Below are 24,035 nucleotides of genomic sequence, written 5' to 3'. Positions count from 1 at the left end.
CTTTATTTTTAAATTTTTTTAATTTTTTTTTTAATTAGAGAGAAGCAGAGATGTGCATATTAAAATTAGTGCCTTTGTTTGATTCTGTATTTTTGACCCATGAGGCTGCATGTACCCCACACATACTGAATAACATTTCTCCTCCATCTGTGTAGCATTTTTCACTGTTAAATGTAGGATCTGACCCCTCCAGGTAACCCATGCTGTTGACCCTACTGACCAAATATGAAAATTTCCACTTGACAATAACCTGCAGCATCAGGTTTGCAGCAGATGGTAACTCTGACAGGATGGGCATTGTAATTTTATTTCTTCTAAAATAAAATAAGTATTTACTATGTACTTTTCCTTCACAGGTGTCAGAGTACTATGTAGACTCATTATGCATGCACCTGTAGACTTAAGCATCTGGGGCTGATTTAAATGGTTTTTAAAAAAGCTCATGATGAAGAACATCACTGTGTATTCTGTGAAATATTTAACATCTTGCCATTTTCTCTTTTTTTTTTTTTTTTTTTTTTTTTCCCCCAAATCTCTCTGCATTGCATTGTCACAGCTTGAAACACCCCTGCAGTTCAGAGCTACCTGTCTCTCATAAGCCTGATCACTCTGCTGGCTTTAATGAATATTTACCAGCCTGCAGAAAAACTGGAGATGCCTGGATGCAGCTGTGCTCCAAAAACACTGGAAAGAACCAGTTCTCTTTAGAGCTTCTCTTTAGAGCCATTACTCCCAGCTCTAGCACTTAATAAAAGGAAGGGCAATACATGCTACACTGTAATGAAGTTTCCTACCTTTTTGTTTATACCAGTGGAGCACAGGTTTAATAACCACTGTAAATTAAATGAGGTAATGGTAAGGACAGGACAAATAATGCAATTAGTATCAACCTGAATGTCTAAGCTCAGTGTTAATCATTCTGTAATAAATTAGAGGGGGAGTCTGTTTTCCACCTAGCAATAACCTCTGTGTACACAGAGCAGGCAAAAAAAAAAAAAAAAATTTTCCTTTTCTGCACAAGTCCGCACGAATAAAAAGAGAACAAGTATCTTAGAAGGCAAAGGTGCAAGTCACAATTTAGGAAAGTTTAGCTATGTAAAGATTTAGGCTAATTACCTAGGCTGTCTCATGGTCAATTGAGAAAAAGAGTGGTAATCAGTGAGTGATTCTTTGTATTCTCAATAGGTGGGATGGATGAGCTCCCGGAAATGCCTCTCTCATAGGCAATTAGTTTGAAGTTGGGAAGGAAAAAAAATGACACTTAAGGACAGAGGAGAGATTTAGATCTGGATGCCTTACAATCCCTCCAGAAGCCAAGACTATCATCCTACTCGTGTCTCATGAGTTTCTGCTTGAAACTATCATTTTGGATAACCATGTAACTTTTTATCTGACATCAACACAGCTCTCCTCTCCCAGCTGAGAGCCTGAATCACCACCTCTTATGGAACTTCCTCTGCATTTGACTCAAACTTGCAGTCTATTTCATGATAAAGATTTCCCAGCAAGTGTTTTACCAAAACCAGTATGTTGCTGAAGACTTGTGTTTTTACAAGCATTTTGCTGATGAAAGGAAGCCACAAGAAACCAACAAAAAAGGCCCACCAGGAGCAGGAAACAGATTTTTCAGGAATTGCTGTGAAGCATGAGTCTGACATATTCTTTTGGGCTTGCCTTTATCCCATTAAAACCAAATCCAAAGATCAAAAAAAATCCAAATAAAAAAAAAAAAAAATCCAAATCCAAAGATAAAACCAAACCAAAAAAGATCCAAAGGACTTCAGACAGCACTCTTTTTCTTTACCTCTGAGAAAGTGTGACTCTTAAAAGATTGAGGAGAAATATAAGAAATCAGATTCACAGTTCCACTGCTCCAGCTTTACTTGGTCTCCTCCATTATTCACCCACATATCCCTTAATATTTTTTCCACCTGCAAAATGGAGAAAATTGGTGCATTGATGTTGCCCAGAAAACCTGCAGAGGATAAAGTTATAAAAACAGAGAAATAGTAGGCATTTATTAAATCCAGACATTTTAAAAGATACATAAATGAAGACTGTTTATTAAACCTGTATATAAAGTCACTGGGATATACTATGCATGACAGAAAGTGGGTATTGCTACTACCTTGTATGCACTAGAATATAGCCTTGGAGAGGAGCTATTTGCTTTTAGGCCTATTCATCCAGTGAATAATGTGTAAATTTGGCAACTCAAATGCCATCTCAGCTTTGTAGTGTCAAAAATGGGGACAACTTTCTTCTTCATGAGTTTGGAAAGAGGCTAGAGCACTTCAACATCTATGGATAACGGCTGAGACAAAGGAGGAAAGATTAATAATTAGGATCAAATGCTAGGAAGAGTCATTTAGTGCAATTTCCTGCTATTGCTAACAACCATATCATAAAAACTTATGAAGCTCTATTTTCCCTTTTATTTTGCCTTTCCAGTATTTATATCACCCCTTCCTTGTGTATTCATCAGAAAACACACTCCTGTTTTATCCTTTCCTTTCCTTTCCTTTCCTTTCCTTTCCTTTCCTTTCCTTTCCTTTCCTTTCCTTTCCTTTCCTTTCCTTTCCTTTCTCCTCCCTCCCTCCCTCCCTCCATCCCTCCCTTTCCTTCTATTTCTATAAAAGAAGGACAGAAATGCTGTACTACTGGTTCAATGAAAGTTTCTAGGACTTATTTTTATACAGTGCTCAATGCATTCGTACCACATTCAGAGCTTCCCTAAAGGATTTGCTTCAGTAGGAACTTGGGATATTTTAGAATCGTGGAATCACAGAATTGTTTTGGTTGGAAAAGACCTCCAAGATTATCCTGTCCAACTGTTAACCTAGCACTGCTTAATCCTCTGTTAAACCACATCCCTAAGTGCCACATCTATTCTTCTTTAAACACCTCCAGGGATGGTGCTTCCACCACTTCCCTGAGCAGCCTGTTCCAGTGCTCGACAATCTTTTCAGTGAAGAACTCTTTTCCTAATATCCAATCTCAACCTCCCCTGGCACAACTTGAGGGGATTAATCTGAAAACCTGTATTTTCAAATCTAGGTGCCTAGCCTGTCTCCCTTGAGTTTCCTTATAGTGCCTGGAAAATTGATGAAAAGAGAGAACCTTGAGAATGTGAGTTGCACATTAAACTACCTGTATTTTATTGGATGAATCACATCCCAAATGCCATTGACTATATTGAGAAGCTCTCCATCAACTGGAAGGCAGCCCTGCCAGAAAGCTCAGCTGCAGGTAAACTTTACCCAAAGCAAAACCCATCCTATCTCCAGTTTCCAGACACACCTCTGGTGGCTTCGAGGCAGAGGTTCAGGATCTCCTCAAGTTCAGGCTACCTGGGGCATGCAGAGGAGCAGGAACAGCGTTCAGCTGCCACTGGAGATAAGGGATGGATTAACAGGGACTTCTAAACATTATTTCAGACTTAAGTTATTAAATCAGTGACTGATGGGCAGGCAAACGCTGTGGTCATATATTAGTAAATACGCCAAGTATTTTCTTAAAAGAGAATACCCCAGCCTGACACGGGAGAACAATTGTGCCAACCTTGGATAATGGATCAAGGCCAGAGGACCCAAAAAAGCCACAGGAGGGGTTTGTCTGAGGCGTTTTCACGCCTCCGGGCAGCTGGGAGCCCCGGTTACAGACGGACAGGGAGACCTTGAGGAGCTCCTGAGAAGTGGAGCCAGGAAAAGGGGTTAAAACCTCCCCTCTTTCCGACCTAACCCTCCCGTTCCCCCGGCCCGTAGGGATCTGCGTCGCCTCGGGGAAGGAGGGCGGGAAGAGATGCGGGCGAAGAGACGACGGGATGCGAAGAGAGCGGATACGGAGAGAGGGGATGCGCCCCGTCGCCATCACCCCTGACAGGATCCGAGGCTGCGGGGAAGCCCGAGCTCCCGCCACCTGAGGCCCGCAGGCCGCGCCTGCGCAGGCGGGGCGGCTGCCCTCCTCCTCGCCCCGGTTTGAGGGGCGGCAGCCTGATCCCCCCCTTTCCATCCCCCGCAGCCATGTTAGTGTGGGGAGCGAAGCAGGCGGAGAGAGAGCGAGGGAGGGAGGGAGAGAGAGAGGGCAGCCGCGCATCCCATGGTGCAGCGCGCCGGGAGGGCGGGGGAGCGGCCTGGAGTGGCCGGGGCGGGCGGTGGGGCGGGCAGGCAGCGGGCGGGCGGCTGTCCGCTCAGAGCCTCCTAGAGCTGGGCGGCCTCAGCAGGCGGTGTGACGAGTCCGCTGCTTCTCCTCCCTTCGCCCCAGCTGGCCTCGGCTCCTCCGCCCGCCCGGGGGCTGGCTGGCCGGCCGGCCGAAGGTGGTGTCTGCCCGCAGCGCGGTGAGTGCTGGCGGCGGGGGCTGCCTGAGGAGAGGAGGAGGGGACGGAAGAGGCGAGGGGGACAGGCGGAGTGAGGCGAGGCGGCCCCCACGGCCCTAACTCACATAACGGGGTGGGGAAGGGGGGTGTGTGGGGGAACCGGCTTCTCTTCTCCTTCCAATGTGTGTCCGTCCCCCCCCAACCCCGCCACCTCCGGCTCGGGGTGCGACGGCGGCCCCGTCTCCTCAGGGGAAGAGCCGGGCGGTTCTTCTGTATCCCTCGGGAGGTGCTGCCTTGGACAGCGGGGAGGGGGCACAAGAGACCCCCCTACCCCTCCGACCGCCGGGCCGGGCGGGTGTGCAACATACGAACCGCAGGCAGTGGGTGCTCCCGGCCGGGGAAAACCTCCGGCGGCTGAGGGCACCTCCGTGCCGGGGGGCGAGCGAAGGGTTCCGGCCGAGGGTGGTGGTGGTGGTGGGTGTGGGCTGGGGGCCCGGTTCGGTCCGTGAAGGCGCCCGGCTGTGCGGTGTTGTGGGGACAGGCAGGATGGGAAGGGAATGAGAGAAGAGGAGGCTGCGGGGAGAGGTCATCTGCTGCACCGCCTGCTCCTTCCCACCCCCTGCCCGGGGGGACGCCGGCAGCCCTGAGAGCCCGGGGGGGTTCGGCCCTCCCTGCTCTCCGGTTCGGTCCCACCGGATGTGGCGGGAGGCGGCTCGGTGCTGGCGGGGCCGCGGCTCGGCGGAGCGGGACGGTCCGTAAAGTAAACAAAGGGAAAGGAAAGGAAAGGGAGGAGGAGGAGGTGTCCCCTGGCTGCCGGAGCCGGGCTGCCTGGCTTTGCCCCTTCCTCTCTGCAGCCGAGCTGGTGAATCTGTGGTTGCCTCTCAGAGCCTGGGTGGGAGGGCGGGGGAAGTGGTTGAGGTTTCTTCTTTTTTTTTTGTGCGTGTTGGGGTTTTTGGGGGTTTGGTTTTGAGGTGGTTTGGGTTTTGGGGTTTTTTCGGTTGGTTGGATTTTTTTTTTTTTTTCTTTCGGTTGTGCTTTTTTTTTTTTTTTTTTTTTTGTTTGCTGCACTCGCTGGGGAGTGGGGATGTTTGATCTAAAGAGAAGCAGGGGCAGCTCTGTGGTCACACACACGTTAAAACCTGCAGGCAGCTTCCTAAATCCGTACGGGAGAAGGGGGAGCAAGTGTTCCTCAGCGTGGCTCCTGATCGGCCGCAGAAGTTGGATTAGATAGAGGAGCCTTTGCACTTCCTGGAGAAATCTGATTTTTTTTTTTTTTTTTTTTTTCCGGTTGTAAACGGGATTTGGGAGCAAAGTGAGAATTCTGCTTCTGCAGCTGTAACAGAATATCTTTTTCCTCAAATCCCTGGAACTAATTTTGAAGCATATGCCTTGTATTGCCAGTTTTCACATCCATTCTCTTTCCAAACCTCCTTTGCTCAGATGATGCTTTTTTGGGACAAGGAGTAGTTTTTTCTCTTTGATTTCCTTTTTTTTTTTTTTTTTTTTTTTAATTTTTTCTTCTTATAGCTGAAAAACTGTTTGCTGTATTATTTGTGTTGGTTGACTTGCAGTCTTATTTAAGTGCACTGAAAGCAGAGTGTATCCTGTAGGCCCTTGCACCAATGCTGGGACTAATGCCTGTGGCTCAGTTTTTGGTAGTTTGACTATGATAATAGCAGTAAATGTGTTGAACAAAAAGTTCACTTGAAAGGAGAAACACTTGGGGATTCACGTTGAACTACTTAATGTTAATGTTAGCTTAAAAGTGAAGTGGTATTGCAGTGTCCCTTAAAAATTCAGTCTCATTTGACCTCTGGTTGTTTAATATCTTTCTTTCCTGTATTAATTGGAAAAGTCCCCCATTCCTCAAAGTTAATCTTCTTTTATCATCCCTGATTCTCTTAAACCTGGGTAAGTCAAGAGCATAACTGGGTTTGAGCCAGAAAATATTAAATGTTATGTAGTTATTTGGAACAGCTTGTTATCTTACTGATGTTGTCCATGTCCAGAATTCCACCACTTCCTCTCTCCACCCTGGCTCCTTTTTTGTTACCTTTGAAATGAGTTTGTTATCATGGAACACCTTTGCCTGTGTGGTGTGATTTGCAGATGGGGCTGCAGCCTCTGGATTCCTTAAAGCAAGGTTTATGGTGAGGTTCTGTAAAGAATGTGTGTGTGTACCTTTGTAGCACATACAACAAATGCAGTGGACCTAAAATCTGGAAATGGAACAAAACAAAATGAACAGAAACTCAAAAGAGGGAGGAGACACCAGTTGCTGGGAAACATTTTCTCTCGCAGGGCAGTAAACTCTACAGCTTATTAAACAAGAGAAAAACAGTTCTGAAATTAATTTGTCTTTTGTGGGGTTGTGTCTGAAATCCACTTTTTGGTGGAATATTACTTGAATTAAAGTTTGTGTTGGTCCCTTGCTTTTTGGGAAGGTAAAAGTGTGCACATAAAAAGAAGATGGCATAGTACTTGTCAGAAGTGCTAAGCTTTATTTGGCCTCAGCCTTAGGTATTATTAAAAGTACTAAGCATGTGTAGTTGACATAGCAATCAAACAGGAGTGGGTAATCCAGAAATGGGTATTCTTAAAATAGCAGCCTTGTGTCTTGAATGTAAAATTTGCTGAAATATCTTTAAAAACTGTTTGAACTTCTAGACATCTAGTGATGTGACTTTCCTTCAAAGTATGCTGCATGTTGTTGAAAAGGGCTTTTTTTTTTTTTTTTTTTTTTTAACACAGTGGTTTTAGTGCATGATGATTAATAGTTGAATGGGGGAATCTTTGGTTTTTTAAATTCCATCAAGCTAATAGACATTTGGGGGGGATGAGAAAAGTAAGAGTGCTTTTTGGAGATTAAGTAATAAACCGGGTGGATTTGATAGTTAGGAGATTATATTTAATTTTTAAAGTATATATGAAAGTGGAGGCTCTTTTTTCAACATGAGGGTATCTTAAGAAACTGAGCATCCCTGGAAACAAAAAAATTACTTTCTGCCATTTGTGTAACAAAATCAACTGTTTGGTTTGGTTTTGTTTTTTTTTTCTTCCACTGGTAGGCATTGCCCTGTGTAGCAGTACAGTCTTTGACATGATGTAACATTCATCATAACAATACAGACTATTCCTATTCCTTTTATGTCTCTTAGGATTTGTGGAAAAGTCCTTTTCATCATGACAGGGGACTTTCTGCATTCTCAAAGTACAGTGTTTTGCTGGCTGTTCTTAAAGATACCTGTGCATTCACCTACAGGTTTTTTAACAGCTGCCTTACACCAGTGTTTAAACAATAGTCCTGTTTTCCAGAATATTGGTAACTATATAAGTAGGTTGTAATTTTGCTGTAAAATCTGTGTGTTTGCTTTTAGCTTTGCATAATTTTTGTCTTGAATTGGACATCTGTAGCTTTATGTTTTATGTAGATTGTTGCATACAGTGCCTTCATATTCTGAACAAATTTCTAGAAATCAGTAGAACATATTTAAGAAGGACACCCTTATACTAGAATTCATGTTCTAGATCTTTGTTTCTGGTGTTACAGCTGCCACTCTGGGATGCTGGCAGTGAAATCATGGGTTTTATTTACTTTTTACCATTTAGCTTCTGGATCCTTATTTTGGGGAACTATCAATGAAATCTCAAGTGTGTGACTGGTATTTAGCTCCATCATATGTGGTCTGCAGACTAAATCTGAAGTTCCAGGTACTGTTGCTGAGTATCATGAAAACACAGCCATGCTGACTGTTTCTTGAAAAGGTTTTAATTATAGGCCAGGTTTTTAAAAACTATCACTAAACATATCCTTACTGTATCACTTCGAGCTCTTGCATGGAATGATAGCAGGAATTATTCAGGAGCACTTTAAAACTCTTAATTTTGAATGTACATACTTAGCACTTACTACAGCAATTCTGGTTTCCCTGAATGGTAATTTATATTGAAAGCTGTTGTTTTATTTTTAAGTGTTGGGAAAAAAAACAAACCCTAGAATTTAAGGCAGATTAATGCAAGATAAGAGTGAGGAGATTTTTAACAATTTGAGGTGAGTGTCTTGATTTGTGTATGACTGACACTTAGGAGGAGCTTTGGAAATCCAGTGTGTTCTAGGAGTTGAAAGAATGGGAAAATAAGTTGAAAATGTGGTATCCAGATAGATACCTGGTTTTAATGAGTCTGAAGTGTTGGGGAGGGAGGACTGCAGAGATGCTCCAGTGTATCTTTCTAAAAACTAATTTTTCATGTCCAGCTCTCCACATTCAGGCTGTGTTTGATAGCTGATCAGGTAAATTGTTGAAGGTGGCTGTTTAGGGACTGAACAACTTAAAATCTTGCAGGTTTTGTGTTGTAAGCTTAAATTTTTATTTTCTCTATCCTGTTCTTCTGTAACTTTGTGTTCTTCCTTCCATGTAAGCTTCCTGAGGTAGGGGTTTGATGCTTGCTCAGCATTCAGTGTTGCTGACACTGGGATGCAAGCCCTGCAACTGGGGTGACTTTTGAGTGTTAGGTGTTCATTAATAGAATTTAAAAAAAAACAAACCACAACTGCACACACACACACACAAAAATCAAACACCCTAAAGAATGAAAAACTTGAAGTGGTTTGATCTGATGTTTTCTGTTTGTATTAAAGCAGACATAAGAGAGACAGTTGTGATTATCCAGGTCTGTCGTGCTGAAACTACTAAAATTCACAAGGGGATGTTCTGAAAGCTATGTCAGGGAGTGTGTTGCTGGAGGGAGTTGACACAGGATATTGTGTATATGGAAGAAATCCTTTCAGAAATGCAGAACCACAGAAACAGAGTGTGCTCTGGCTTTTAAAATACCTAAAATCTAGAGATGCAGCAGAACACTGGTGGTGTCAGTGGCTGGTAGGTTAATAAGACATTGGAGAATAGTTTCCTGAATCTGGTTTACAAGGTTTGAATGCAGCTTCTGTCAAGTTAAAGTCAGAATGGAAGAGGGTAATAACAAAAGCTGAAGGCAGTAATCTTGAAGGCAGTGCTGGGAAATTAAGTATCAAATATTGATAGACCTGAGATCTTACAGACTTTGTTAGACAACACTGATAATTTGCTTAAATCAACATTAATTGTGGGTGCATCTACATTATCTTCAGATCTGCTGGAGCCCAGGAGTGAACTAGTAGAACTGTCCTATATTGGTTTTCCTTTGTCCCCTGTGACTTCAAGATTTTTTTTTCTCTCTTCTAGCTCTGCATTGGTTTACCTGTTCCTCTGCCCCTTTTTTATCATGTTTAGTGCAGAAGGGGCATATATAAAAAGTGTAAGTAGTTTTAGATGGCTTCTTACTGCACCAGAAGTATTACTACTGTTTTATTTTATTTTCTGGGAAGGGGAACTGACACTTGGTTTTGTTTTGCTGCAGGGTTCCACTTCATACAGTGTAATATAGGTCAGTGTAGAACTTAATCATTAAGATTTATCTTGACCCTTTCCCAGCACATGGAACTGTAATTTAACTCATTTGAAGCCCCAGGACTAATTTGCTTCCTTTTGACCAAAAGTAAGTGTGTGAGCAAAATCTGTGATTCCGTTGTCCTGGAGACCATAATGGGAGATGACGTATTCCTTACAAGTGCTGTCATTGTAGGTGTGTTGGTGAACAATAAATTTAGAAGCATTTGGACAGTGTATATGTAAAGAATTCTCAAAATGAAGCAGTTCTCATTGTGTTTGCAGAGTGAAGTGGTAGAGCTGAAGCTGTTCTGGACTCTAAGAAAGAGGTCAGAGGGTTCTTGTGACTACTCCTGCTTCCTGCTGCCAGGCTTGGGGCTTTTCATTGTTTACTCACAGATGAAAATGGGTAATTCCTGCTTTTGTTTTATTTCGGTTTTGGGGGAGGGGAGAGGGAGCAGACCATCTGAGGCTATGAACTATCCTTGGAAGGCAAAGATAATTTTTGCTTTAGTCCCATTAAAGGTTCTGGGAGGGATTTGAAGCAGCAGCAGCTCGTTGTTTGGTTTTTTTGTTTGTTTGTTTTTTTGGTTTTTGTTTTGCTTCGAAGTATGAGAAGGAGGAGCTGCTACTCTTTCCTGTTTTCTTGCAGCTAGGATAACAATTAATTTGGTTTCAAGGGGGTAGCAGAAATCTAGTTTAACAGAAGCTCAAAATGAGCTAAATTATGTATTTTGGAGATCTGAGCGCACCTCTTCAATGATGCTTTTTTCCCAGGCCTTTCTTAAGGCTGCAAGTAGTGTTCACTGATGTAACCTGTGGAATGTACAGCAGCCAGAAAAGTCTCAGGTCCATCTACATTTGATACTTCATTTCCTAGCTTTTCCTTCAAGATGACTGCTAATGAAGATGCTTGTAAAAGACAGATAAATCCTAATGTCCAAGTTACACCCAGTGGTGGGGATTTAATCACTCAAGACCTGTTTTATCCCAGCATAGGTTGTGTGTTCCATGTGAATGCTGAGGTAGGTTTATCCTCAAAAATACTCTATAGCATCAAGATTCTGAAATTCTGTGATCTGTAAAGGAGAATTTCCTTTTCCTTATCTTGTAGGCAATCTTGTAATCTCTTTTTCTGTGAAAGGCAGTGTGAAAACATAAATATAGCCATTTTCTTATGTAGGTATCTGTTCTTTATTTCCTTTTTTGAACCAGACAGTTCTAATCTTTTTGTCCATTGATGGCAAAATTGTGTTCTGGTTTAGAATATTTTTTTTATAAATTGTCACTTTTCTCAAGTAAAGGTTAATACAGAAAGAAGAAAAAAAAAGTCAGTGTTTAAGAGTACAGTTTCTTTTTAATTTTGGTTAATTAGCCAAGCAGTTTTCCATCTTTTTTCCCCTGCTATTTCTAATACACTTTCCTTCAAGGAGAAATCCCTTTTGCTGATGGCTGAATGTTCTTGTGGTTCTTTTATATCCACTTGTACCTCGTGTTTTAGAAGCCTCCTTTATCCCTTTGCTCCTTTACTGATGCTTTTTTTTTTTCTGTAGTGGAAGTAAAGTCAAGGTTACTTCTTTATAATTGATTTTACAGTCTAGGAAGTAGCACAACAGTAATGTGTACCAGGTACCTTTATAGTTCAGTTGCTTGAATTTACTGTTTGTCAGGAGTTAAAACTTGGTGGTAGTTTAATTTAGTATCAGACCTTACTGCTCTTTCTTAACCCTTTCTCAGTCAATTCCAGAACTTGATGGAACTGTTGTTTTGGCCAATGCCTGATACTGCTGTTTTTTGTTAACCAGTGGTAGAAAGAGATAGGAAACATTGATATAACCACAGTATTCCTAGTCAAGAGGAAAGAATATTATTTCTGCCTCTTCTGTGGCTTTTTTTTTTTTTCCTTTTGGTAGCTGAACTAATTTACCTGCTGCACTGTTTATTTCCCTTTAAAGTTAGGACAGTGTTTTGCTCAGGCTTCATCCACTGCCAGACAAACACGTGGTAGTTCTGAAGTGCTTTCTAATAGAGAGATTCAAAGTATTCCTCACCAGAGAAAAAGTAGAAACTCTGGTGCTGGATCAAGTTGTTAATTTAAGGTATCATCTTGCTGCTTGGAATGAACCTTGGCATGGCCATTGCAATTAATCATGTTTGTCAGTGTGCTTGGTAACCTTCCATGATGCCTGGCTCTGAACTGTATTTGCACTTAATAAGTAAGGGGTATTTGCATATTATTTTATGAGTAGGAACAAAAGCTGGTGGATAATAGTATATATAAAAATGCACATCCCTCTGAGATGAATCACAAATTACTGTTTTTTAATCTCTAAGTTCCATTTTTAATTGCATTGAATGCTTTAATTTTAAAAAAAATTTTAACTAGTTTCCTGCTGCCAGCTTTCACCCAGGAAACCTTTTACATGCTTCTCACACATGAGGGTCTCTTCCTTGCAGTGGAGCTCTTAGCAAATGGTACAAATTACATTTGCTGTTCTTGCTCATGTGTTAACAGCACCATTATGGGAATGCTGTTAATTAATGGCTAAAGAAGTAATTCTGCATTTTCCTCATCTCATTTTCTATTTCAGGCTTACACACTATATCCTAGAGGCTTCTGAATTCCAGTTGATTTATTAATTATCATGTCATTTTCACTTTAGTTTGTATAAATCACAAAACTGGCTCTTTTTTCTACTACTTCTGGTGCCTCTTAACTCCACCACCTCTTTTCCTACTCTGTCCTTAGTGCATTTTGACTTTCATTGTACAAATGTCTCCCCAAAACACACTGTTCAAGTTCTACAAGAGCTGAGTGTAGGAAAAGAAATGCTCTACTGTGTATAACAAGGAGGTAAATACTTGGAGTAATCATTCTCCTGAAGTCAATACTGGTGGGATTTAGTTAAAATGCTGTGTTATTGTTGGGCACTGTGCATTCATAAAGGGGTTTCTGCTCTTTTGAACACTTTCCTCAAGTATCTGATCTGTTACTGAATATGACACATGAGAATTGAAGAAACTAAAGTGTTAACCTTTTATTTCCTCATAGTCTTAAATTATTCACATGCATTGGGCTGCTAGAAGGGTGATGAAGAGTAAAGTTTATGGGGGCTAAACCAAGAAATTGTTGATTTAAATAACAGGCCTGAAGCCTTGAGTTTACTTGGGGAGGAAAGCTTCTGATGGTAATAACAAAGCATTGGACTCAATTTGGGAGAGGACTTTTGCCACTGAACATTTTTAAAGAAAAAATTAGACATCTGTCAGAAGGGAAATGCTGTTTATTCCTACTTGAGGGATTGCAGACTGACAAGTTGACCTCTTAAGTCCTATTCAGCACTGGTTTTGGTGATATTAATGGGTAAAGGAGGTGACTTTGTTATTTTGGGTTTACACTGCTAAGTCAAAAGGTGGTTGACAGCAGCTGACACATTTTCTTTGAGCTGTTGTAAGCAGGTCCCTTTTTATGTTGTTGGCTATTGCCTGAAACTGTGCAGCTTTGATGTAGATGTGTTGCAGGCAAAGCATCATGTGTTTTCTTTGTGGAAAGCTGTTCTCAGTTATGGCTGTAAAGGTCACGGAGAGAACCTTTCCATAAATGAAACTGTCATGCTCTTATATAGATACAGATGTTACCTAGACATGGCTTGAAAGAAAGTTATAAGCTGGTTCTTGGTCCTAGAACAATTGGCTTGGTAGTCTTTTTGTCAAATACACATTTCAGGGAAGAAAACGTGGAGGATTTCTAAACTGTGCAAGCAACTTTATTAAAGTTGCCTTAGAGTTGTACTTCTTGTATTCCTTCTGATATGGCCCTTTAATTAATTCCTGTATTTTATTACATAGTCATACACTGAGCTTTGCTTTCAGAGTAATAGGAACTTTTTAGGAACCTGTACTTTTTTTTTTTTATGTATTTCTTTTTTTTTTGTTTGTTTTATACATTAGCTCATATTTTCATGTTATAAGCTGGTTATTGGTCCTGGAACACTTGGCTTGGTAGTCTTTTTGTCAAATACACATTTCAGGGAAGAAGATGTGCAAGATTTCTAAACTGTGCAAGCAAGTTTATTAAAGTGGCTTTAGAGTTGGAATTCTTGTATTACTTTTGATATGGCCTTTTAATTAATAACTGTATTTTATTACATAGTCATAAACTGAGCTTTGCTTTCAGAGTAATAGGAACTTTTTAGGAACCTGTACTTTTTTTTTTTTTTTATGTATTTCTTTTTTTTTTTTTATACATGAGCTCATTTTCATGTTGTGCCAGTAGGATTCCTCTGAATTGTAACACAGATTAATCTTGTTTTAAAGCAAGTCAAAATGTTTCACAGCATTTTGTCACGGAAGGAGAAGGTCACTACTGAGATTGGGAAACAGAATTAGGTAATCTGGTGAAAATGTGTTTATAGACAAATTAAAACATGGTGTGCATGGTTGTCTGTACTTGGTACAGCCTCTGCTGGAACCCAGTATTAACCATGACCCTGCATTAGAGATGTTTCTTATGAAATTAAAGAACAAATTCATTTATCTGAGAGCTTTTTAGCCACTTTGTTAAATTTTAAAGGCAGACTGTGGTGGAATTAATGCTTTAGTGCTGCATCTGAGTTTTTAAGGAGCCTTTAAGCTAAAAGGTGGAGCTAAGAGTGCACATCTGTGCTATGTATATTAACTCTTGTAAGTGCTTTTGCTACAGTCTGGGGAATCTAAAGCTCATTAAAAACACCACCTGTGTGGTGTGGAGGCAAGGGGAATGCTCTTGTTCATTGTTTTCTGTTTAATCAGTTATAAAAGCTCACAGACTAGATATGAAATCTTTATCTAATAATTTCAGATTGCCATGGTTCTTGTTTAGCATTGCCTTTGTAAATTCTGTGATTTTGGCTGGGGGGAGGATCTCCTCAAAGGAGAGGATAGAATTGTTATTATGTACCTTAGTGCATACCTATATTGGCCTAGACATTTTATTTAATCAGTGCTTACCAGGAAAAAGCAATCCTTTTCCAGAAGTGAGTAATATCCCTTTCATTTTACCCATGTATTTTGATGGCAGAGTTTCAGGTTTGAACTTTGGAAGAGAAATACAGGGGGGCTGGGAGGGAGTAAGTGTATGTCATGTGCTTCTCTTAGGGGAATATTCTCTCCCTGTATGCTTTGTGTTGGTTTGAGTTTAGTATTTGTATTTCCTGGGATGTGAGCAGAAACAGAAATAACAGAGCCCCTGTAAAACTTGCTGAAAGAACTGAGTCAAAAGAAGGAGTGGGATATAACACCAAACAGACTTCTGTCTCCTGCCTGGACTTGGCATCAGTATTTCATTTTTTATAAAAAGCTGAGCTTCAGTACTCAGGATTTCATTGTCTCGTTGATGGAAATTTGTTACTTACATTAATAAACAACCCAGAGGATTTCTTGAGGAGATGAGGCACCTTCAGAGCACGGAGGATGGATTCTCAGACGGGGAGTTAAATGAAGTGAAAGTTCAGCTGTGTCATAGGCTACAAAGCTCCTGCTTATTCAGCCTTGGTGGAAGGGGGGGAGTTTCTTTGTGTGGTGGCAGTACTGCAAGTCTCATGCTGTTTCAGTCCTTTCAACAGCTAGTTTTGTGCCTTGCTCTCTTTTCATCAAAAGAGGAAAAGGAATTCTTAGAGGCAGGGCCATGTATCATTGGCTTCATTTTTGAACTGAATCAGCTTTTTCTTCTCTTGAAAGCAAACAAAACCTTTAAACTGTTTCATAATCTGAGAAGAGTATTGAACACAGGAACTTCCCTTCCTAGGAAACAAATTTTATAGTTCTCTAATGTATTTATCTATGTGGCTTTTGGGACATAAATGAGAATAGCATTAAAATTATTTCTTTCAAAAGTCTTTGTTGCTTCTATTGAAATAGGAATTGAACTACAATATTCTCAAGTGGAGTAGGAACGTTGGTCATATTACACCAAGCAAGAGATTGCAGAGTTTGGAAGTTTGGAAAGGGTGAGGACTGCAGCAAGCTGTGAAAATAAATGCACATAAGGCCCAGTTGCTTTATTGCCTTATTCTTGAAGCTGGTGGAAGTAGTAAAACAAGGCAGGACCTTGCAGGTCATAGTTTTGGAAGGGCAAGATGTAAGGAGTGAGTTCTGACAAAGGATTTGAAGCATGGTCATAATCAAAAGGGGAGGGGGGAACTGTGGTGCCCATGTGTGTATAATGTGAGTACTTAATGCACAGCTGTCACTTGAAATGTGATATTTTTTGGGGCTGAGTCTGTGTTACAGCAGTTTTGTCATGCTGAACTTGTGTTTCATGTTGTTAAGTTGTCTTTATAGGTGATTTTATGACATGAATGGGAGGATAATAGTAAGTGTAGAGTCCTTTGTTTTCTGGTGTTTTTAATACAGCACTGTGAGATTTTACTGAAATTTGTCCCAGTTAAGTTGTAACAATCTGGTTAAAAGTTTATGTGGACCTACTGGTGGTGAGGTGGATGTTTTGTTGTCCCATTTTTGGGATCTGTGTTTTGGTCCAATGAGTTTGTTCCAAATTGTGCTTCATGGGCTATGTTCTTCAGGTATCTAAGCCACAGAGCAATGTTTAGATTACCTTAATGCTTGTACACAAAATATCCTGAAACACTAAGGGTTTTGGGTTTTTTTTTTTTCTGTATAGGTTTTTTTCTTAGTGCCTCTGTGTCCCAAGGTACAGAGGAGCTGCCTGCACACAGCAAGACATGAAGAGTATCTTAAAACCCAGTATGCACTATGTAACTAGCAGGAACAGTAACTCTGCAGATAATTTAGTTATAATTATGCCTCATCTCTATTAAAATACTATTTGTGTCCAGATATTGCTGTTACTGTTCTTTCTGTGTGCTGGCAGAGCTCTTCAAGTCTTTTCTGTTTCCAGTGACCTTTTGTGGGGTTAACCTGTGACTGCAGTGCTAAAGGCACATGATTAGAGATCTGATCATGTTAAATGCTTTATAAGGATATAAAAAAAAAAAACAGCATTGCACCAAACTGTGTTAAGTTAAAATCCAGATAGGATTATGTGTAATTTTTAAGAGAAAAATAAGGTGATGCACAGTTATGAATAAAACTGAGTAATGAAAGAAAAGGAAACAAATAAACCTGCATAAATAGGTGACCTACAACCAGTTAAAGTCTGAAAAGGAATCACTTTTCACAAAAAATAAAACCCAAAACTCTTGTAAAACTGAATATTTAAATATTATCAGTTCACTCTCTCTTTCTCTTGTGGTGAAAGGTGGAGAAATTTCAGAAGCTTTGAAAAATTCCCTACTTTCTTAATTCCAAAACAGATGATGCAATTGTGTGGTGGGGTTTTTTTATGTGTGTTTTTCCTTTTATTTTGGGGTTTTTGTTTTGGGGGTTTTTTGTTGTGTTTTTTTCCTCCAAATAAATTGTATTGTAAGATAAATACCTGTTGGGTTTTTTTGTGTTTTTTTAATAATAACAAAAAGTTGAAATTAAAGCTCAATATTCTGCTTACCCCAAACTACTGCTTATGTTTAATCTACTTTTGACCAGTTTAGAAGCCTTCTGCATTTATCCCAATTAGAATGAGATTAATTGATGTTTTAAGAAGTGGTGCAACTGGTCAAACTTGAGTTGAGTATTTGGGGGTTCTTATCATTTTCTTGTTAAGTAAATCAGATAGTAACCTGGTAAAACAAATATTGAGAAGCCATGGCTGGGAATGGCTGCTGTCACTGTAAGGGAGGTGAAATGATCCTGTGTTTGGATGGTCTCTGCCTGCATTACTCTCCTAATAGCTAATGACAAAAAGAGAGGCCTTTTATCTGTGCTCCAGGGTTGGCATCCAAGAGCAAATCCCAGTAGCATGCATTTGTACACTGAATTTTACATGCCTGGGTAGTTCTATTGAAAATCAGTGGGATAACTTGTGTGGAAAATTCAGCATGTTTGTAAGTGTTTGTGTTATTGATGCCCAACCAATTAAAATAATATTTTTTCCAGTGGTTGTGTTTGGTGGGTTTTTGATGTTGTGTGTGAGTTCTGTGGGATTACACTGAAATTTATTTTAACCAGTGCTTTACAAGGAGCTATTGACATCAGCAGCCCAGAAAGGCCTTTACTATCAGCCTTGGAAATTAAAAGTAGCTTTTGCCATATCAGAAAACATGTGGAGTTAAATCAATAATGGGTTTCTCAGTCTGAGGAACAGCCTCATGAGCAATTTCCCTTTTTTTTTTCGTAAAGGACTTGTAAAGATATCATTCCCATTGTGTTAGATGTTGGTGTTCTCACAAGTTGTCCCAAATCATGACTAATTCCCTAAAAATATTCAGAGCAGACATGATTCTGGGACAAGCTGTCATTTTCCACTGGTAGAGATAACGACACAATCTCTGTCAAACTCTAAAATGATTATTTCAAGGCAGTGCCATTCCTCTTTCTTGCCCCACTCCAAAAGCAGTGCAGGGGCTCAGTGTCACTTTTCCTCATGTTATGGATGTGTTTCAGGTCAGTGCCTGCTGCACAGTTTCAGTTTTATGGCTTTCCTGTAGAAATGGAAGTATTTTGGTTTTCTTCTTGTTTGTGTGTGTGGTTTTTTGTGGTGGTTGTTGGTGGTTTTTTTGGTGGTGGTTTTTTTTTTGTTTGTTTGTTTTGTGTTTTTTTTTTTTTTTCCCCATGTTTATTACAGACCAAGTAAACACTTAAGATTTGAATGTTCTGGTTTCTATTAAAAAAAATCTGCATGGTTTCTTAACTTTTTTGGTACTTCATCTCAGCAAATTCTCTTGTGGAGATCTTTCAGTGGCCTTTGTGTGTGGGGAAAAACCTAAGTAACTAAAGTGAGTAAAGGTTCAGAAAGAGTTCCTAAAATGGGTTTCTAAGTGCTAAATCTGTAAGCTTAGGCTTTTGACTGGTACTGCCCTGGTCCCTGTGGTATATATTTGTTCACAAGAGCAAAAACAACGAGCAAAATAGCAAAACCTGCTCTAGATTACTCAGCTCAGGAGTTCTTTTGTTTTGATTTATTTCTTTTAGGAAAGAGCCACAGCTCTTTCTCAAGAGTGCATTAGGTGTGTGTTTTGAGCAATACCTGTATATATCTGTTACTTCAGTTAAAAACTGGCTGGGCTGTCCTGTGGTGTACCCTGAGGAAAGAAAAGCTTTTCACTAGTTCCTCCCACACACTTTTTTGGGTTTTTTTTGTTCCAGGGAAGCACTCTTTCTAGTTCTAGACCTGGGTGCTGCTAACATTTCCAATCACTCATCAGGGTTTTCAGTACTCACTGAATTGTTTCCATTAAATGTATGCTAGTTATATTAAAGGTGCACTTCAGAATCCTTTAACCCCCCTCCTTCAAAATACCAAAACCTACAGGATTTGTGGCAACATGTTCTGGAAGGTATCATTTTGAGGTCAAACCCTGGCTGCTGCTTCTACAAACTTGTTTTATTTTCTCCTAAGAACTTTGTGCAAATCTGCACATGTAAAATAGACACTGCAGCTTATTCCTTTTGAAGGTTATCTTCATAATTAGAACATCAGTTACTTGTTTCTAAGTTTGTTGAAGATTTAACTATTTGGATGTTAAGAAAATAATCCTAATAAACTCTACATGTTCATTTCAGATTTCATGTTTCATCCTGTATTGAGCACCTGCTGCTGAGAGCTGGAAAGTCTACTTAAGGTATGTGGAAGAGCTTAGTGGTTTAACTTCATTAAAAATGGTTCAAGTTGACATTAGGTGTTTTCATGGGTTTTCTGGGTTTTGCTTGGTTTGTTGTTTTTTTTTTTTTGTTTTGGTTTGGTTTTTTTTTTTTTTTTTTCTTTTTTAGGGTTTTTTGGGGTTTGGTGTTTTTTTTTTGGTTTGTTTTTTGTTTTTGTTTGATTTAGGGGTTTTGTTTGTTTTGTTTTGGTTTTTTGTGTTATTTTCTTGTAATTATTGTTGAAAATCCTGGCTCTCAAACAGTGGATGTTAAAACAGAATTTCTTGGATTTTTTTTTTTTTCCTGAGCCTGCTAGAACTGGGTTTGCCTGTGCAGCAGTTTATTTATTGTGCATGGGAGAAATTGGTGTTTTCTCACCTGTGGAAACTTCTTAACTGGAAATAGTTTGACCAGACTTGGCGTTACCTGAGATGTTGATGGTGCTTCTCTCTTTTCAAGCTCTGCTTTTTTGTAGTGCATAAAAAAATGCCCTCAGCAAAATCTGTGCTTTAGGAGCACTTGGCTCATGTGAAGTAGTTTAGCTGTAAGCAGGAATAGAGAAGTTGGGTAACCACAGTGTTCTTTGTATTACAGCAATCTATTTCTGGTTTCCCATTTTGTTGATTCCTTGTGACCCCTCTTCTCCCAGGGTGAATGGTTATATTTGCAAACTTCACTTTTATTCCTCAGTGTACTTGGTATTTTTGCTCTAATGGTGCTGACATATATGGATGTTTGAAATATTCTTTTGATTTAAGTGTGGCTAGAATAACTTGTTGGATGCTTTTTTTTTTTCCTGGTTTTTGTGTTATTTTCTTGGTCTTTCTTCCTTTGTACAATTTTCCCAGTGATCAGTGGTTTTATTTCTTTTTTTCCTACTGCTTAGTCTTTGGCAGGTAACAAAACTCATTGCCTGCTCCTCAAAGAGAACTTTTGCATCTAACTTGGTGATGTGGAGGGCCTTATTTAAAACCTTCATATCTCCTGCTTTAGATTATGTTCATGTTCTCCTTGTCTGGGCTGTAAAGCACTTCAGAACAAAGGAGATGTAACTGCTACCATCCCATATGGACTGAGCCTCTAGCAGGATTTCATAATGCTTTATTACAGTTCAGCTTCAGAGTATTTCCTCTGCAAATATCTCCATATTTTCACCTTCAGGGTGGGTCACTTAGTGTCTTCTTAGGAGCTAAATTTGCAAGGGTAGATGTCTTTCTTCTCCTCAGTAGCATTTTTGCTTAACTTCTACATCATGAGTGGTCTGGATGTTAGTCAGCCTTTTTTAAACTTCAGTTTATGGTAACTAATAGCTGCCTCTTTTTAATGTCTCCCTTCCCTTTTCTGGTATGGGATAATGTTTGTATTATGCAATTAATTTTTTCCATGCAGTTCCAACTACTTTCACTGCTCCAAGAAGTAAGTTGAGTGGTTTAAAAAACAGAATTCAGTTTTGTCACCTAAGCTGGGAAAAACCCTAAGTACTTCAGTTGCAACAAAAAGGAGCAGTACTGATATTTTTATCAATTCAGACTAAAATTCATTGCATAATTTATTGTGTTAAATCTGAATTATAATTCACATGGAAGCCCAGAGATTTTTCAGAAATTTTTTTGAACACAGAATATTAATAGTGTTACAAATTCAGAAATCAAGGGAAGGAGTAAACCAATCTCCTGCTCTTCACTTTTTTGTATAGAAAGGCCTACAAACCAGACCTCTTATTTCTTTTTTTTTTTTTTTTTAATGCTTCCTTTAATTTTAGTTGACCTTTTAAGAGGAACAGCCATGACTGTCGTGATGTCATAGGCAAAAAAACACACTTGTATGTTTTGTGAACTGAACCCATTTGTCCTTTGGAATACATGGTTTGTAGAAGGTTGAAGTGAGTCATATCCTGGTAAAACCATGACAACCAAGTATTTATTAGTTTGTTAGGTAAATACCTTGCTGTACCTTCCTAGATAAGACTTTCCAGAAAACCAGCCCTGTGAATAACAAGGCTGTGAAGTATAATGGCAAGTAAGTAGAAAAGGCAAAAGATCTTAAATTTAAATTGCAAGTGCTTCTGACTTGTCAGGCTTACATTGAAGTTTGTGTTAGTTTTTTTTATTTCTGGCTGGAGATTTTGTAGGAGGAAGAGATTAGTGCTACTTACTCTTTGAAATTTGCATTATATATGCAAATACTGGAATAACAGTTCCAATGGAAATGACAGAAAAGTGTACTGAATCTTTTGCTTACCCAGCTGCTTTATAAACTGTTATTCCGTGTCTTTTATTCATAGAACAAAAATTTAAGCTCTTGCATATATCACAATAGTCTTTTCTTTATGTGATCATATACTTGGGTCTGCAGAACCACTACCTCATTTGGTACCAAAAATACACTTGTCTGTTCAATGCAATCTGCAAGCCTTCTCTTACAGGATGGATTTTTCCTCTAGTTTTGCTAGGGTAGTGCTGGCTTTACAGTTTCATCTTCTGGTATTATTAATATCTGTATTAGATGGAGTCATAAAATTTAGGATGGAAAGTTTTGAGTTCAGGTCCCCAACCAGGCATTTTGTTTTTGTTTTGTTTTGTGGTTTTTGTTGTTGTTGTAACACTCAAAAGAACCTGAAAGTACGTGGCAGTTTAACCCTCCAGGTGTCAAGGAATAAAACCATGAAAGAGGAAAAAGTGGAAAAGTTGGCTTGAAGACTCTGCTAACATCATCCAGAAGCCCTGAATGCATAGATGACACTGTTGCTTCAGCTCATGTAGCATCAGTCTCATCTTCCTGATGCTTGATGTTTGATTCCTTATTAGTGAAAGCAGAACCACAGAGCAATTTGGGTTGGAAGGGACCTCTAAAGTTCATCTTGTCCAAGACAGGTATCAATAGAGAGAAGAACCATGAGCCAACAGCTCAGTTTAGCTTTGTAAGTGTGATTTACTCCCCAGGCCAGGCTTTATGCACTGAGTTGCTGCAGGGATTCTGTAGGTAAGAGCACAAGTGTGTAATGTGTCTGTACACACATGCAGTGTGTGTGTGTGTTGTGTTCACAGGTATCTGGCAGCTGCTGACACCAGGTGGTGCTAACACTTCCACCTAAAAAGCATCTTCCAAAAGATGTTCTGGCTGTGTCCCTGCTGCTTTTTATGGGATGTGACATGGGATGCTTTTCAACCTCATGGTTTTATTTCAATTGAAATTAAACTTTTTGGTGAGCAACCTTATAGTATCCAGCATAGCACTTCTGAAAGCAGCATGGCAGATCTGTAAATTAATGGTTCTTTTTATCTCTTACAGTAAGAAATGCTACCTATAGGAAATCTTTAAAGGTGATATATGATTTCTGGATATTTTGGATGCTATGCTTGCTATTTTGTCTTAATACACTCAGGGGTTTTCCCTTAATGCAAAATTTGTTTGAAAACACTGCAGTTTGCACTTCAACCTGTAAAGAATAACCACCCTGTTCTCATGTCAAGATAATTGATGCATATTACTGCTTGCCAATAACACCTATGTGCTTATAGCTCCTCCTGGCTTCTGAAAATGGAATTTTGTTGGGCCTTGCTATCTCGTTTATTTTTCTGGATTCCTGGGGAATTGGAGAAAGATTTTCTTTTCCACCAAGGTCATAGTAAACTTCAGCTTCTTCCCAAGAGGCTGGGTTCACAAGTGTGGATGAGTTCATCAGCAGTTGAGTACAGAACATGCTCCTCTCTCTGTCTGGGTTCTTCCTGTGAAGGGCTCTGTTCTTTCTCTGTATTGGTAGGCATCACCAGTTTTAAAAGCAATGAAATTAAATGTAACAAAACCACAAACCATGCCATGTGGGGCTTAATGCCTTCCTGAACTCTGTCCTGGCCTTTGCTCTGCATCATGGTTGTTCCTGAGCTCCCCAGAGCAGCAGTTGTCTTTTACATAGAAATAAATGGATTGAGCAAAATAAATTTCAGTGCTTGTGATTTTCTCCTTATCCCTCTGTGGGGTTTGATAAAGTTTCACCCTGTCTGGATTATTTTGGAATATGTTACTGAAGTAGAATGAAGTAGGGATTTGGTCTTCCCTCTGGAGGTGCCAAAGGTCTTCTGTACACCAAAACAAATTATTTGGTTTAGTTGCCAGCCCTTCTGTTCCATTTGAGTAGGGAAATAAAAAACAGTAAACAAAGTTTGACTCTGTAAATAGTCTTCTTTGTAATACAACTTGGATGGATCTGTAGTAGTACATTCTGATGATGCCAGGCACAGCCATGTAATGCTGCTGCTGCCTTCTGTATTGTTTAAATTGCAGATTTCTCAATGATTGACTTGGGTGAATATCAGTGAGACATACATTAGGGCATGAGCCTTTGCATTGCTCCATTGTTTCAGCTTGGAAATGTTGACACCCTTTCACAGAGTAGATTCTTCTTCTCTGGGGGCAACTAAATTTTTTTGACATGTTCAAATTAGTAAAAGTAGTTTTAATATCTGAAATCAAGCATGCCTGTACATGTTGTTTTTAACTATTGTGGTGGTAGGCTCTTATTTATAATCATAATATCCATGGATTCAACTCATTTTATGGGTCTTAAAAGCAAAACTAATTCTGTTACACTATGGCTA

General features: G+C 39.7%; 1 protein-coding gene across 9 annotated transcripts in view; it reads left to right on the top strand.

Annotated features, from left to right (window-relative positions):
• Positions 1–4,138: 4,138 nt before the first annotated feature.
• PTK2 (protein tyrosine kinase 2) overlaps positions 4,139–24,035 on the top strand; it is a 220,657-nt gene continuing 200,760 nt past the window's right edge. For 4 of the 9 annotated variants that reach the window (XM_071738488.1, XM_071738491.1, XM_071738490.1 and 1 more), the window contains exons 1-2: positions 4,140–4,336; positions 19,360–19,418. The gene's annotated coding sequence lies outside the window, so the exon portion shown is untranslated. Of the gene's footprint in view, positions 4,337–4,394; positions 4,412–10,026; positions 10,151–19,359; positions 19,419–24,035 lie in introns of those variants that run through there. The other 5 variants (XM_071738480.1, XM_071738481.1, XM_071738492.1 and 2 more) reach the window with 4 other exon arrangements.

The sequence above is a fragment of the Heliangelus exortis genome, chromosome 2 (assembly GCF_036169615.1).
Source record: "Heliangelus exortis chromosome 2, bHelExo1.hap1, whole genome shotgun sequence".
Taxonomy (NCBI): domain Eukaryota; kingdom Metazoa; phylum Chordata; class Aves; order Apodiformes; family Trochilidae; genus Heliangelus; species Heliangelus exortis.
The sequence above is the reverse complement of the archived record's forward strand: the minus strand, read 5'-3'. Positions and strand labels throughout refer to the sequence as shown.